Below are 13,279 nucleotides of genomic sequence, written 5' to 3'. Positions count from 1 at the left end.
CATAGGCCCACTGTTAAACGGAAAAGGAGAGTCAATCACCAACAAAGCTGGAAAGGCAGAGGTCCTCAACACTTTTTTCACTTCTGTCTTTACCAGCACTGTTGGGTCCCAGGCTTTGGGAACGAAATTGCCAATTGATCCAAACACCGACCCATCATCAAGTGAAGGAAGAGTTAGTACATGAATTACTACAGGAGCTTGACCCATACAAATCAATGGGCCCTGATGACATCTACCCGAGGGTGTTGAGAGAGCTGGCTGACATCATTGCAAGGCCACTCTCCATCATCTTCGAGAAGTCATGGAGAACGGGGGATGTCCCAGAGGACTGGAGGAAGGCAAATGTTACCCCTATCTACAAGAAGGGCTCGAGGGAGGATCTGGGTAACTATAGGCCCATCAGCCTTATTTCAATCCCTGGGAAAGTCATGGAACGAATCCTCCTGGGGGCCATCACAAGTCAAATGAAGCATGTGATTGGGAAAAGCCAACATGGCTTCACTAAAGGCAGATCATGCTTGACAAACCTGGTGGCCTTCTATAACAAAGTGACTTGCCTGGTTGACATGGGGTGGGTGGTGGACATTGTCTGCCTGGACTTCTCCAAGGCCTTTGATATAGTCCCCCACAGCCTCCTCCTGGAGAAATTAATGCGTTATGGCCTAGACAAGTGGTCTGTGCAGTGGGCGGGGAACTGGCTGACAGGCCGCACCCAAAGGGTGGTGGTAAATAGCTCCTTTTCCAAGTGGCAACCTGTCACAAGTGGAGTCCCCCAGGGATCAATATTGGGCCCAATGTTATTCAACATCTTCATAAATGATCTGGGTATTGGGAGCAAGTGTAGCCTGATGAAGTTCGCTAATGACACCAAGCTGAGTGGGGAAGTAGACACTCCAGAAGGGAGAGCTGCTCTGCAGGGAGATCTGGATAGGCTGGAAGAGTGGGCCAACATGAACCTTATGAAGTTCAACAAGGACAAGTGTAAGGTCATGCACCTGGGAAAACATAATCCAGGAGTGCAGCACAAACTGAGATCCACCTGGCTGGAGAGCAGCTCTCTGGAAAGGGACCTGGGTGTTCTGGTGGACAGAAAGCTCAACAGGAGCGAACAGTGGCTGCTGTGGCCAAGAAGGCCAACAGGATGCTGGGTTGCATCAAAAAGGGCATCGTCAGCAGAGATAAAGAAGTCATTATCCCGCTCTACTCAGCGCTTGTCAGGCCACACCTGGAGTACTGGGTACAGTTCTGGTCCCCGCTATACAAAAAGGATGTGGACAGGCTGGAAGGGGTCCAGAGAAGGGCCACCAAGATGATCAAAGGACTGGGAAGCTGCCATACGAGGATAGGCTGGGAAAACTGGGTTTGTTCAGCCTTGAGAAAAGGAGGCTCAGAGGGGATCTCATCACCATGTACCAGTACTTAAGGGGTAGCTACAAAGAAGATGGGGTTCCCTTTTTACATGGAGTCACATGGAGAGGACAAGGGGGAATGGACGCAAGTTGCTCTTGGGGAGATTCCGACTGGACATGAGAAGAAAATTTTTCACAGTGAGGACAGCCAACCATTGGAATAATCTCCCCAGGGAAGTGGTTGACTTGGCCACATTGGACACCTTCAAGAGTTGGCTGGACAGGGTGCTGGGCCGTCTTGTCTAGGCTGCGCTCTACCTAGAAAGGTTGAACTATAGATGATCCCTGTGGTCCCCTGTGGTTCTCACTGTAACTTCACCTTGTAAGCACTTCAGGGTGATGAAGTTACTTTGGTTTTGGGATTTGGCACAATTGGGTTTTGATTCTTGACTTAAAATTTGGATTCTTTCAGGGTCTTATTTATGAGGATATACATTTACTCATTTTAAGGATTGTTTCATGCTGGCTTATTCATTCTTCTCTGCACTTACTGAATCTCATAGGTGCTGAGTTTTGAATATCTCCAAGGATGGGTATCCTACAGTCTCTGTGGGCCTCTCTTCCAGTGTTTGACTATCTTTCTGATTAAATTTGTTTTCGTTCTATCTAGTCAGAAGCTTCTGTATTCCAGGCTGGGTCTGTTGCTTCTTGTATTGTCACTGTATGCCTGTAAGAAGAGCCTCTTTCTTTCCTGTACACTGACATTAGGTAGCTGAAGGCAGCCATATTTCCTAGTGGCCTCCTTTTCTCAAGGCTGAACAAACCCAGTTCTCTCAGTCACTCCTGAGTCCTCAGTGCTACAGTCCCTGACCATCTTCATGGCCTCTGCTGGTATTGCTCTGCTATGTCAACATCCATCTTCTACTGGGAAGCCCCAAACTGGACACAGGTGTGGTTTCACAAGTGTTGGACATAGGGGAAGGATCACTTCCCTCAACCTGCAGGCCACGGCATTGTTAATACAGCTTAAAGTGCCCTTCTTCTAACAATCATGAAAATGCTGAAGTTTACTCTTCTTTGTAAGTATCAAGCAGCTGGGTCTCTTATGCACAGCCATAGTTCCTTGAGTCATATGATACTTTTCTTTTTTTATCTTTCTTCACTGAGACAGTTTCTAGTCCTAGTAGTTGTTGAGAAACACTTGAGATGTGGTCCCTAGAGCTCAGAAAATGGAGGTCAACTAAAGGCAATCTTTAATCTAACATATATCACTTTCAAGCTACTTGTAACCCCTATGGAAATGTTTGAGACATGGCTTCGGATCATTTCTAGGCTTTGGATGTATTCTTTTATGTGATGTCTGAGGTTTGTGCCTGACTATCAGATGCTGACAAGACACAGTGTAAGTACTTCTTGATATTGTGAGTGGGTGCTCTTCCTTTTGCTGACTGTTAAGGCAAAACATTAAGTAAACTTCATGTTCAGAAATGTCTTTCACCAAAACAATTCTGTTCCCCCAGACTGTGGATTTTAAGTGGAGCTATCTGTTAAAACCTCCATTTTTCTATCCTCAGTGTTGCCCTTATTTATAGGTAAGGATGCTCAAATAAGCTAAAGCAGGAAGGTAAAAAATAAAAAGTAACCAGTTCAGTGCTCTGTGCCCCAAGGGTTTTTTTCCACTATCTCATCAACACACACAAAAAAGTGATTATTTCTGGAAAGTGTATATGCCTGTATGTGTATGTATGTAAACTAGTTTCCTATTACTATCTTGTACATGGGGAATTGGATGTGGGTTAGGATCTGAAAGCCAATTTTGTGTTCTTTCAAACATTGTTCTAGCAGCACAGAAAATATTTCAGCAATGTGTTAATATGGGCTTTAGGCCCTATTGTGTATTTTTTTGCAGTAAAAGAACAAAGCTACTTGAAGAGAAGTAATCCTTAGGTAGGGACTGAAAAAGCTGATTTGATGTGATGCAATGATGATATTCTGTATTTGATTCTTTTTTATGAGTTGTGTTAAATAAATACTTACTAGCTCAGAAAAATGCATTGATACCAATAGCAATATATAGAGGTGTTCTGTTTTTAACAAAATCCAAATTTATGTTATTGATTTTTTGGTAAGTGTCAAGTTGCTAGAGGAAACACAGAAATATTCCAAGCTGGTTCAATTATGAATAATTAATGTCAAAACTTTCTTTAGTTACAAATGTGGGAGCTTTGAGCTAATTCACTTTTATTTTCAGTGCACTACATGTAGTTTATCACTGTTGTTTACACGCATAGTATGTAAGTACACAGGTTATACAACTATTGTTGATGTTCAGGTGCAGTGTATCAAAACAATACAAGAAAAAGCCTGAATGGCAGAATTCTGTCGATTACGTTATTTACAAACTCATGCCAAGAAATGCTTGTAGCTGCTAAATAGGAAATGTTAGCACTATTTCTCTGTTCTCTCCCTGTCAAGCAGCAGCTTGACGAAAAACAAAAAAGTATCCGGAAACAAAAGAAGGTATTCTTGATACCTCCTCAGCAATCTTTAGTCTCCATTTTTCATGCTTGTTTTTTTATAGGAATTTTCGCTCAAACACTGATTTGATGGACTGCAGCCCAGATGACCCCTGCTAACTTATAGCCACACAGAAACTCTCAAGACACGATTTTCATTATAACCAGCAGAACACTTGGCTGTGCTTGTTAAACCACAGTAAATATTTTTTTACAATCCTGTCTTTTGTCTCTGGTTCTTTATTTAAAACTCAAACCTAGCTGCTTGCCATCTCCTGAGGCAGAGATGTAGCATGGTAGATCTGAGTTGCTTGTTTTATAGAGAGAGAAGCCTAGGAGCAGATACTTCATCATCTTGACAGCCCAGCGTTCACTGGTTCCACATAGAACAGAGCTGAAAGGGAGCAAAATTAAGCCACTATTTTGCAAGTGCAGAGTTGAAAAAATACAGTTTCCTGCAATTGAGTGTGGAGTAATTAATTCTAGTGGAGAGAAATCAATTCACTTTCGAGTTTCAGGAATGATTTTTAAGTGTGAAAAAAGGATGTTAATCACCACAGTAATGATATTAGGAAAGCCATATTTAGTGCTGCTAGCTGCTTGAATAAACAATAATGCACAACGTTTATCTCTCAATCCATCATTCAGTTGCTTTCAGTGTCCCTTTCTCTCTCATTTTCCACAGTGTGATATTTTTGTGTTTTGAAACAGGCTTTCACTCCTTTCAACATGAACATTTAAAGTATGCCAAATGCAAAATCAACTCCTAATGTCAGTCAGCCTACTAAATATCTAACTTTCAGAGTAGAATGGTCCTGTATTGTTTTCTAAAAGCCTTTAAACATACACTTTAAGGTAGCTAAGGTTTGCATACTGGTTAGTTTTACAGCATAAACGCTTAACTCTGTTATGCTTATATTTGTTCCTAGTGTAAATTGAGAGTATTTCCCCAAAGAGACCCTAAAGTCTTTCCATACATTAGAACACATCAGAATGAAGATTTTGAGCTGAGGAAGTTTATGGAAAGACAAAATAGGTGCAAGTTATCTCCTTTAGCAAGAAGTTAAAGTGAATGAGAGAGAGAGAAAAAAAAAAAACAACAAACAACAAAAAAACCCACAAACCAACCAAAAAACCCCCACCAAACCCAGATTTGAAAATATGAAACCAAAAATAGTTGTCTGCTAAAACTGATAAATTGGTAATAATGAAACCAAGTTCAATTTTGATTTCTAGGGTAGGATTAATATAGTTGTATGGCAAAATATAGTTGTATGGCAAAATATAGTTTCCAATTCTCTGGAAAAATAAGCTGTCAGTGAATTGGCAACATGTTACCCAGCGAAGACAGTTACTGTTAACCGTTTTAAACAGTGTATTGTCCGGTTGTAAACCTGCCATCCACATATGTATCAGCCTTTGTTTCCTTTAACAGTTCTTTTTTTTCTTTTCCTCTTTATTTAAAGTTCTAAGCAGGGGGGCTGTGAGCAAGATGGATCTCTAGCAAAGTATATTAAATTGTGCAATATAAGGAAATAATTAGTTGGCATTTCTTTTCAAAATGCCTGGAGGTCTTCAGACATTAATTTGGCAAATACCTAAAGCCTGAATAATATTTCTGCAAGAACTTTAAAAGCCCAGGAAACACAATAGCAAAATCTGGACCATTAAAATAATTAACTCAATGTTTTAGTGTTTAAACAGTAACAGAGCTAAGGTAGGACTAAAATTCTAGTATCATTCTGAAGTATGTATGTCCCATTCCCCTTTATAGACTCATGCAGGTGCTAATCAATCATGTTATTTGGTAGGACCTTAGAAAGTTTAAAGGTTAGTTAGTTGGTGGAAGTGCTCAGGGTGATTATTTCTAGTTTGCTTATTCTGCACTTTTTAAAAAATAAAACAATAACATTTTATGCCCAGTAAGCTCTATTACTCCTCATTTGTTTGCAATGCTTCACTTCACATGCAGGTGCCAGGTACCTGGGTTATTATTCATTTTTGAAAAATGCTTAGCACTGTTCCTTCCATTAGCTTCTGCAACAAATAGACTCTGATTAATCATACTCAGCCATTGCACCTACCAGAACTGAGGCTGCAAGGGGAATGTGCCACAACAATCGGACAACCATTATAATGCTAATGCTGCTCATGGTGTTTATGCAGTCCGAGTAATAGTCTTCCGGTTAGGAGTCTGGGGAGGGGGGTGGCTGTCTTTTGGGTATTATGGATGTATTTCTCCTTAGGAAAGTTGGTTATATTTAATGTCTTATTTTTAAGTGGGTGTTATGATTAAAACAACCAAATTTTTTAATAAAAGGACTTCTATGTTTGTCATCTATGATTTAGAGCATATTTATTAAATCAGAGAACGTTATGTGTATTGTAGCTTATTAAACATAATATAGTTTGTTAGATCTTATATTAACAGTCTTCAGATCATGTAACTCACCCTGTAGATGTCTCCTCTTTAAGCATATGAAAACAAGCAGTGATGGTTAGTGACAACAATTGCTAAACTGAGATTCTAACTATTAATTTCTACTCAGCGCTTGTCAGGCCACACCCGGAATACTGTGTACAGTTCTGGTCCCCGCTCTACAAAAAGGATGTGGACAGGCTGGAAGGGGTCCAGAGAAGGGCCACCAAGATGATCAAAGGACTGGGAAGCTGCCATATGAGGATAGGCTGGGAAAGCTGGGTTTGTTCAGCCTTGAGAAAAGGAGGCTCAGAGGGGATCTCATCACCATGTACCAGTACTTAAGGGGTAGCTACAAAGAAGATGGGGTTCCCTTTTTACATGGAGTCACATGGAGAGGACAAGGGGGAATGGACGCAAGTTGCTCTTGGGGAGATTCTGACTGGACATGAGAAGAAAATTTTTCACAGTGAGGACAGTCACCCATTGGAATAATCTCCCAGGGAAGTGGTTGACTTGGCCACATTGGACACCTTCAAGAGTTGGCTGGACAGGGTGCTGGGCCATCTTGTCTAGACTGTGCTCTACCTAGAAAGGTTGAACTATAGATGATCCCTGAGGTCCCTTCCAACCTGTGATTCTGTAATTTTAATCTCTCTTTCTCTTTACCACCTTACATAAATATGCATTTACCTCTCTGCAGATCAAGGCAAGTAATCAGGCATGGGTGAGCAGGAAATGTGTTGAGTGCTCTAAGGAGAAGAATTAGAAGCTTTTAGATTGAGGCACAGCTGGAGATCTTTTCTGAGTAAAATGCTTATGTGGGAATATGGTAGGTAAATAGCTGGGCCACTTAGGCATGAGCATAAGTCACGAAGGGCTGTGTGAAAAGACTTACCGGCACAGGAGCCTGGGGAAGAGATTTCTGTAAGCAGTTCTCTTCCTTGCATCATGAGTTTGAAGTAGGAGAGCATGTAGCTCTCACGGAGACAAGAAAAGCATGAAAGGTAGATGAGTTGGAAACTGTGAGATTCTAGGATAACATAAATAGTGAAAAAAGACCTTTTAAGTTGCTTGGCTTTTGTGTTTGAGTGTCTTTAGTTGTTGTTTGAGAAGGTTGTAGCTATAAGAATTCTATGTCCAGAGATAGGGACCAAAATGCAGAAGCATGATTCTTTTCCTAACTAAAAGTGAGACCAGTCACATCTGTTTTTTCCAAAAGTTCCTCAAGAGAGACACACTTGTCTTGCTGTCATGGGTAATAAAATAGTTTGTGTCAGCACCCATTTTAACAGCTGTTTCTCTGTGAGTTCTCACTAGTTCACTTGCTTGCTAAGGAATGCTAAGAAATCGTCTTTCCTAGGATATGACAGTAAGAGATGAGAGAACAAGAGCCCTTGGATATTGAGGATCAGCTAGGCAGAAAAGGAAATGCCTTGGATTCAGGTATAATAGAGGTGAGCACCAATGGCCACTGAACCACTCACGGAGGCTCTGTTCTGGATTTGTAGGCTTACTTAGAAGTTTGCTTCTTCATTGCTGAGTTAGCTGTCACTGTTGGTCTGTGAACTGACCTAGGCAATTTCTGTTCTTTATCTCCTATGCAGCAGTGAGGGAATCTTACTCTGAGGTCCTTGTCTCTTAAGCTATCCTATTTTGTGAGTTCAATCAAGCCATATTTTGTGGAACATCTGTTAGCTCAAAGAGGAAAAAACTGGGATGGAAAAATTAAGTCTTGTATTGTAGAAAAGGGAGCTTACATATTCACTTTGAAAAAGTAGGATGGTCTCATGGGTTAAGGACTGGCCTGAGATGCAGTACAGTTTCTGATTCTTTTTTCAGACTTTCCACGTGATATTGAGAAAGTTACATGACCTCTCAGACCATGTGCTCACTGCAGTGATCTGGGAATAGCATTATATTCTTCACCAGAGCAGCAGCTGGGAGTCTCTCCTATAAAGGTTGCCTTGCAGACTCTCAACCAAAGGGATAAAAATGATCCTACCAACCTGCATCAAGCGGTCTAGTTTGAAACCAAAAATTAGGAACTGTGTGTGTTATGAGAATAAATCAATACCTGTGGTAGATGTAGATGCTCCAGTGCTGGGGTTGAAGCCAGGGCCTGGGCAGGTTATGAATATTAGACAATACAATTTCTTTATTTAGCAAGGCAGCTGTTGCTGTAGGGAGAAGTTTTGAGGCCTTTTTTAGCATTCTTGAGGAAAAGGTTTGCAGGTGCTGTTTGTGCCTGTACAGCATGGCCTCCTAATGTAAAAGCACCTGTTGTTAAATCTTCAGTGCTGAATTCATTAGACCTCATTAGTAGGGCGGAAAGCTTCAAAGAAAATCAGGTTTAATTGTCTCCATATTTTCAAATGCTGAGGAAGGTAATGCTTTAAACCTCATTCCTTCATTAAAGCTCTTACAGTAATTATACAAGGCTCGTTGGTCGGTGCCTTATGCTAACATAGAAGTTCAGGAGTGATGACAGTTTAAAATGGAGCAAGACCAGAACCTAAGAACAATATCTTATTGCACAATAGAATATTGTAGACTTTGTATTAACCTCATTTCTTACTTAATTTCAGTTATGCTACTCTTCCTAAAACCTCAAAGCAAAAGACTTTACTCCTGGTGTGGTTTATATCATTATTGTGACTGGGCACACAACTGAAAGAAGCAGCCTCGCAGGATGAGTGGGTATCCATGGTAAGGTTTTGGTGACAGGGGCTGAGGGGAGGCCTTTGGGGAGAGACCAGGCTGCCCCATGCCAGGCACAGAGAGTTCCAGTCAATTCCTTATTTAAGAAAGGGCAAAACCCTGCCTAGGGAGTGAGGAGCAAGAAAGGGAAAATAACATGTGAGAACCAGCCCTGTGAGCACCCAGGTGAAAGCAGGAGGAGGGGAAGGAGATGCTGCAGGAGCAGAGATTCCTCTGATGCAAAGGAAACCATGGTGGAGCAGCTATCCACATGGGAGTCTATGGAGAACCCTATGCCAGGGCAGGTGGATATTACCTGAAGAAAACTGAAGCCCCTGGAAAGCCCATGATGGAGCAGGTCCTCCTGACAGGAATGGCTTCCCATGGAGAGGAGCCCATGCTGGAGAAGGTTTATCCTGAAGGACTGCAGTGTTTGGGAAGGAGCCACACTGGAGCACTGAGAAGTGAGGAGCAAGGCGTGGCAGAGAGGAGTTGTTATGGACTGACCACAACCCTCCATTCTCCTTATAGGATCTCTCTCTTTGCTGTAGGGTTGAGTTCTATATCCCTCTTTAATGTGTTGTTACACATTTTCTGTTTTTAAAAGTAGTGGTTTGGCTTATTCTTTTATTCTCGTTAGAAAAAATAATGCAGATGAAATCTTCCCCTGCAAGAAATAATCATTGGATAAACTGATGTGTAGATAGCAACAGAATCTCATTTAGCCTCTTGTACTTTCAAAGTCTGGATTTCTACAGTCACATCTATGACCGTCTCATCTGTGGGTAGATACTAATTGCTGTTTTTATGAAAACATCTGGCAGGAAGTGACATCTGTACCAGCAGCTGGCAGTCAGGAGGGAAAAATAACCAAACCACAGTAGAAGAGGCTGAAAAAAGGTGAGGATGGGTGGGTGATGAATTGTGAGTTATAATTATTTGCAATGTTTTCGTGAACTGGGCATGATCCCATTACAAATGGTTGTTATTCTAATCATTTTATTAATTATTTATTGGGCAATGCATGAGCAAGAGCAGAAATTTTGGTCTTTAATTCTAAAGCAGTTCTACCATTTTATGGTGTACTTCTACGATGTACTATGGAAGATGTGAAGAAAAACAAATGTAGAATTTTCAAACCTGACTCCTGTGAGGGAGCAGACCTTCGTTTAGATCCCCTGATATATCTGGCCTACTTTCTAATAGGGATGCCTCAAATCCATTTAAAAAGCTTGTTTTAATGTCTGTAGGTGAAAATTCAATAGGGTCCTGTCCTGAAGTGCTGGCTAACAGCCGTGCAGCAGCTCAGGCTGTTGGCTGAAGCCTCTCTATAGTCTTTGTGAGATGGAATGTGTTGAACTGAGTCACTTGCAACCAGACGGTAGAGGTAGTGATCTGTACTTACTAATGGTTGTGGTACTCCTTATTTCATTTGATGATGAACTTATTCAATTAGGGGAAGAATCTTAACGAGGAGTTTCCTATAGTTTTATTTTTTCCAAGTGGAAGTTAGGAACTATAGTTAATTTGTCTCCCAGTTTATGGTACTGAGTTCTTGAATGCATTTCTTTCTGGCTCTCAAGGTAGCCAAGCCACAGAACACTTCAGGATTAACAGTCTCTTGTCATGAATAGAGTCCCATGCTACTACTGCCCTTGTGATTAGCCATGAAGAACCATAATTCCTATGGCAGCACGGACTTCAATAGTGTTGAACATAGATGAAATGATCCCTATGAACAAAATTGCTTCTCTCTGGGCTTTTTAGAAATAGATACTTTCAAAAGGATGTATTAAATAGATAATTCTTAAAAGCCCTATTCTTCCCCAAAGTGCAGCTGTTATGAGAGCAGAAAGTGTTTAACTGTCACGTCACACAATGGAGCCTTCTGAAGCAAACACTGGTGAACGTGATGACAGTTCAGACCTGACCATCAGCCTGTATTATCATAACTGACACTCGCATAAAACATTGGATCTAAAATAAAAATGAAATAATGGCTCCCATGTCTAAGAGGCATATTTGTCCTGAAGCGCACAGTGATTTATACTTAAACAATATCGTAGTTACAGTTTAGGATTTTACAAGTATGTTTTGTGTCATTAAATAATTTTCATAGCATTTTGACTTTTCCCCCCTCTTTTTTTCTGTCAGATTGTGGGGTGAACTTGTATTCAAGTCTCTGCTGTGTTCAGAACTAATATGGCTTTTTCTGTGTTCATTACTTTTTACGTACACAATACAGAGAACATGCTCAAAATAACTATTTGAGCATAAACAGATAAAGCAAGCATTTGTAAATTGTTACAAATTATCTCTTGAGGTATAAAGAATGCCAGCAAGGGTGTATGAGACTGAGATGAACAGGGTATATCTAGAAAGATGATGATACAGAGTAACAGTGTATAGTAGGAGAGATACCAAGCTGATCATACGGGTTGCTGCACCTGAAGCACAGGCAAATGAAAAGAGAATTGCAACTAGCATTCTGAAACAAAAGAAGCAGTTTAAGATGCGATCTGCAAATGCATGAAGTACAGTAGGTAAGAAATTGGAGGAGCTGAGCAAAGCTGCACCCTGAACATGACTTTGTACAACAAATACTGGTTTTAACACATACATCAGGCTCAATACACACTTACCGAAAGAACTGTAAGTAACTTCCCTACATTTCTGGAATGCTACTGTATGTTAAAAGTACATGTTTCTCTGCATGTCATTTGTATTAGTATTTTAAAGGTTAGTCTATATCTATATAAAAAGCTATATGGTACAATTTTAGCTTACAAATGAGATTCTGAGTTAGGGCAGTGTTCATCTGAAGGACCATATTTTTCCTGCTTTGTTGCTTTCTGCTGGTGATTTCCAAGGATGTTTGCAGTGTCCCTGAGAAAAGGTGCTAGTTACTGTGCCATGATTACTGTTTTGGGAAATCTTCTGTTAATCTGACAGCTAGGATAGACATTTTAACTACAGATTTATATCTATTTACTGAGAAAAAGATCTGGCCTTCTAAATCCTAATCTTTAATTGGAAATAAGCATGATTTTTCTTCCATGAAGCAAAAAAGTTAAAAATAAGCTCAGATATGCACTGATCTGTACTGGAATCCTTTTGTGTTACCTGGTAGTGCTATCTTTTATGATTTGGGTCAGTGTCTTGGTAATCTCCTGCAGGTCCATATATTCCTTCTCCCTTGATTGTTCCTTTTATTCCTCATGGATCTTTGAAAAAGTATGCCTTTTTATCCTATTGTTTCTTTTCTGTTTCTCCTCCAGTATCAGTTTACCTGATGGAGATGCTTATGATATTATTTTAGTGAAAAACCTTTTTGCCTTCTCCATGTAACTGTATGTCTTCTTCCTGGAGCTAGAACAGGTTTGCTTGTAGACCAGTCTAATCCAAGCAGCCCCCTTATTGCAGAAGGAATCTGTGGCCTGTGAATTTCTAACATTTCTTCTCTCTACAACTAGTACTGTAATATTGAGAAACAATAGTTTTCTCTGAAAATTGTAACCTTCTCTTATTACTCTTATTTATTTTCATTTGACAGTGAAATACTCTCCTGAAGAATTGTTGCATTCCTAGAATTGTTCCTTATTTTACTGAATCACTTTCCTCTTGTAAAACTTTTGTCCAGGTTAGAATTTCAAACCCTTCCACATTATATTCTTTCCCTTAGTTTTGTAGCTTTTCCCTAGGTATCGAGGACACCTTGTAATCATATGTCATCTGTTGGCTAAGGACATTTCCCAACCCAACGCTGAAAACATTGTCCACTCAGCTACAGGTACTTTTCATGTACACAGTTACAGCCTGTTTTGTTAAAAGGCAACAAATGACAAAAAGTTAACCAAAGCCTATACTACTTATACCTTTGGATAAATATATTAAAAATCCTGCTGGAATAAGTGAAATGAATAAAGTTAGAAAGAACTATTAGAGGCAAGAAGAAAATGAAAACAGAAGACCACAGAAAAGCAGAAAGGCAAAAGAAACAGATGCTGAAACAGTGATGGTTTATTATTGTTGTTGTTAATAGTTTGTTTCATTACTGGTACTATTTACTTCTTTTTTTAATTTGGTGTTTCACTGCCTTGAAGTCCTTTAGCCAATAAATCCTGGGAGACAGAGTCTGGTCTCTGTCTCACAACCAAAAAAAGAATGAATGCTTTTGAATTATAAATATTTTCTCCAGAACCCAACGAAAATATATATTCTTGTCTCTAGCATTGTGTCTGTCATTCTTGTTGTGATCTAGTCACCAAAAAGGTCTTAAGGGACAGTCTGTCTCG

General features: G+C 40.2%; 1 protein-coding gene and 1 long non-coding RNA gene across 2 annotated transcripts in view; both read left to right on the top strand.

Moving 5' to 3' along the window:
- The window catches only part of RBFOX1 (RNA binding fox-1 homolog 1), a 1,436,581-nt gene that overhangs the window by 263,705 nt on the left and 1,159,597 nt on the right, over window positions 1–13,279 (top strand). The gene's annotated exons all lie outside the window — the stretch shown is intronic.
- On the top strand, window positions 2,545–4,087 carry LOC142062971 (uncharacterized). Its single transcript, XR_012662597.1, has 2 exons — window positions 2,545–2,751; window positions 3,931–4,087. It is a non-coding gene; the product is annotated as an uncharacterized LOC142062971 (long non-coding RNA).

Source organism: Phalacrocorax aristotelis, chromosome 10, assembly GCF_949628215.1.
Source record: "Phalacrocorax aristotelis chromosome 10, bGulAri2.1, whole genome shotgun sequence".
Taxonomy (NCBI): Eukaryota; Metazoa; Chordata; class Aves; order Suliformes; family Phalacrocoracidae; genus Phalacrocorax; species Phalacrocorax aristotelis.
The sequence above is the reverse complement of the archived record's forward strand: the minus strand, read 5'-3'. Positions and strand labels throughout refer to the sequence as shown.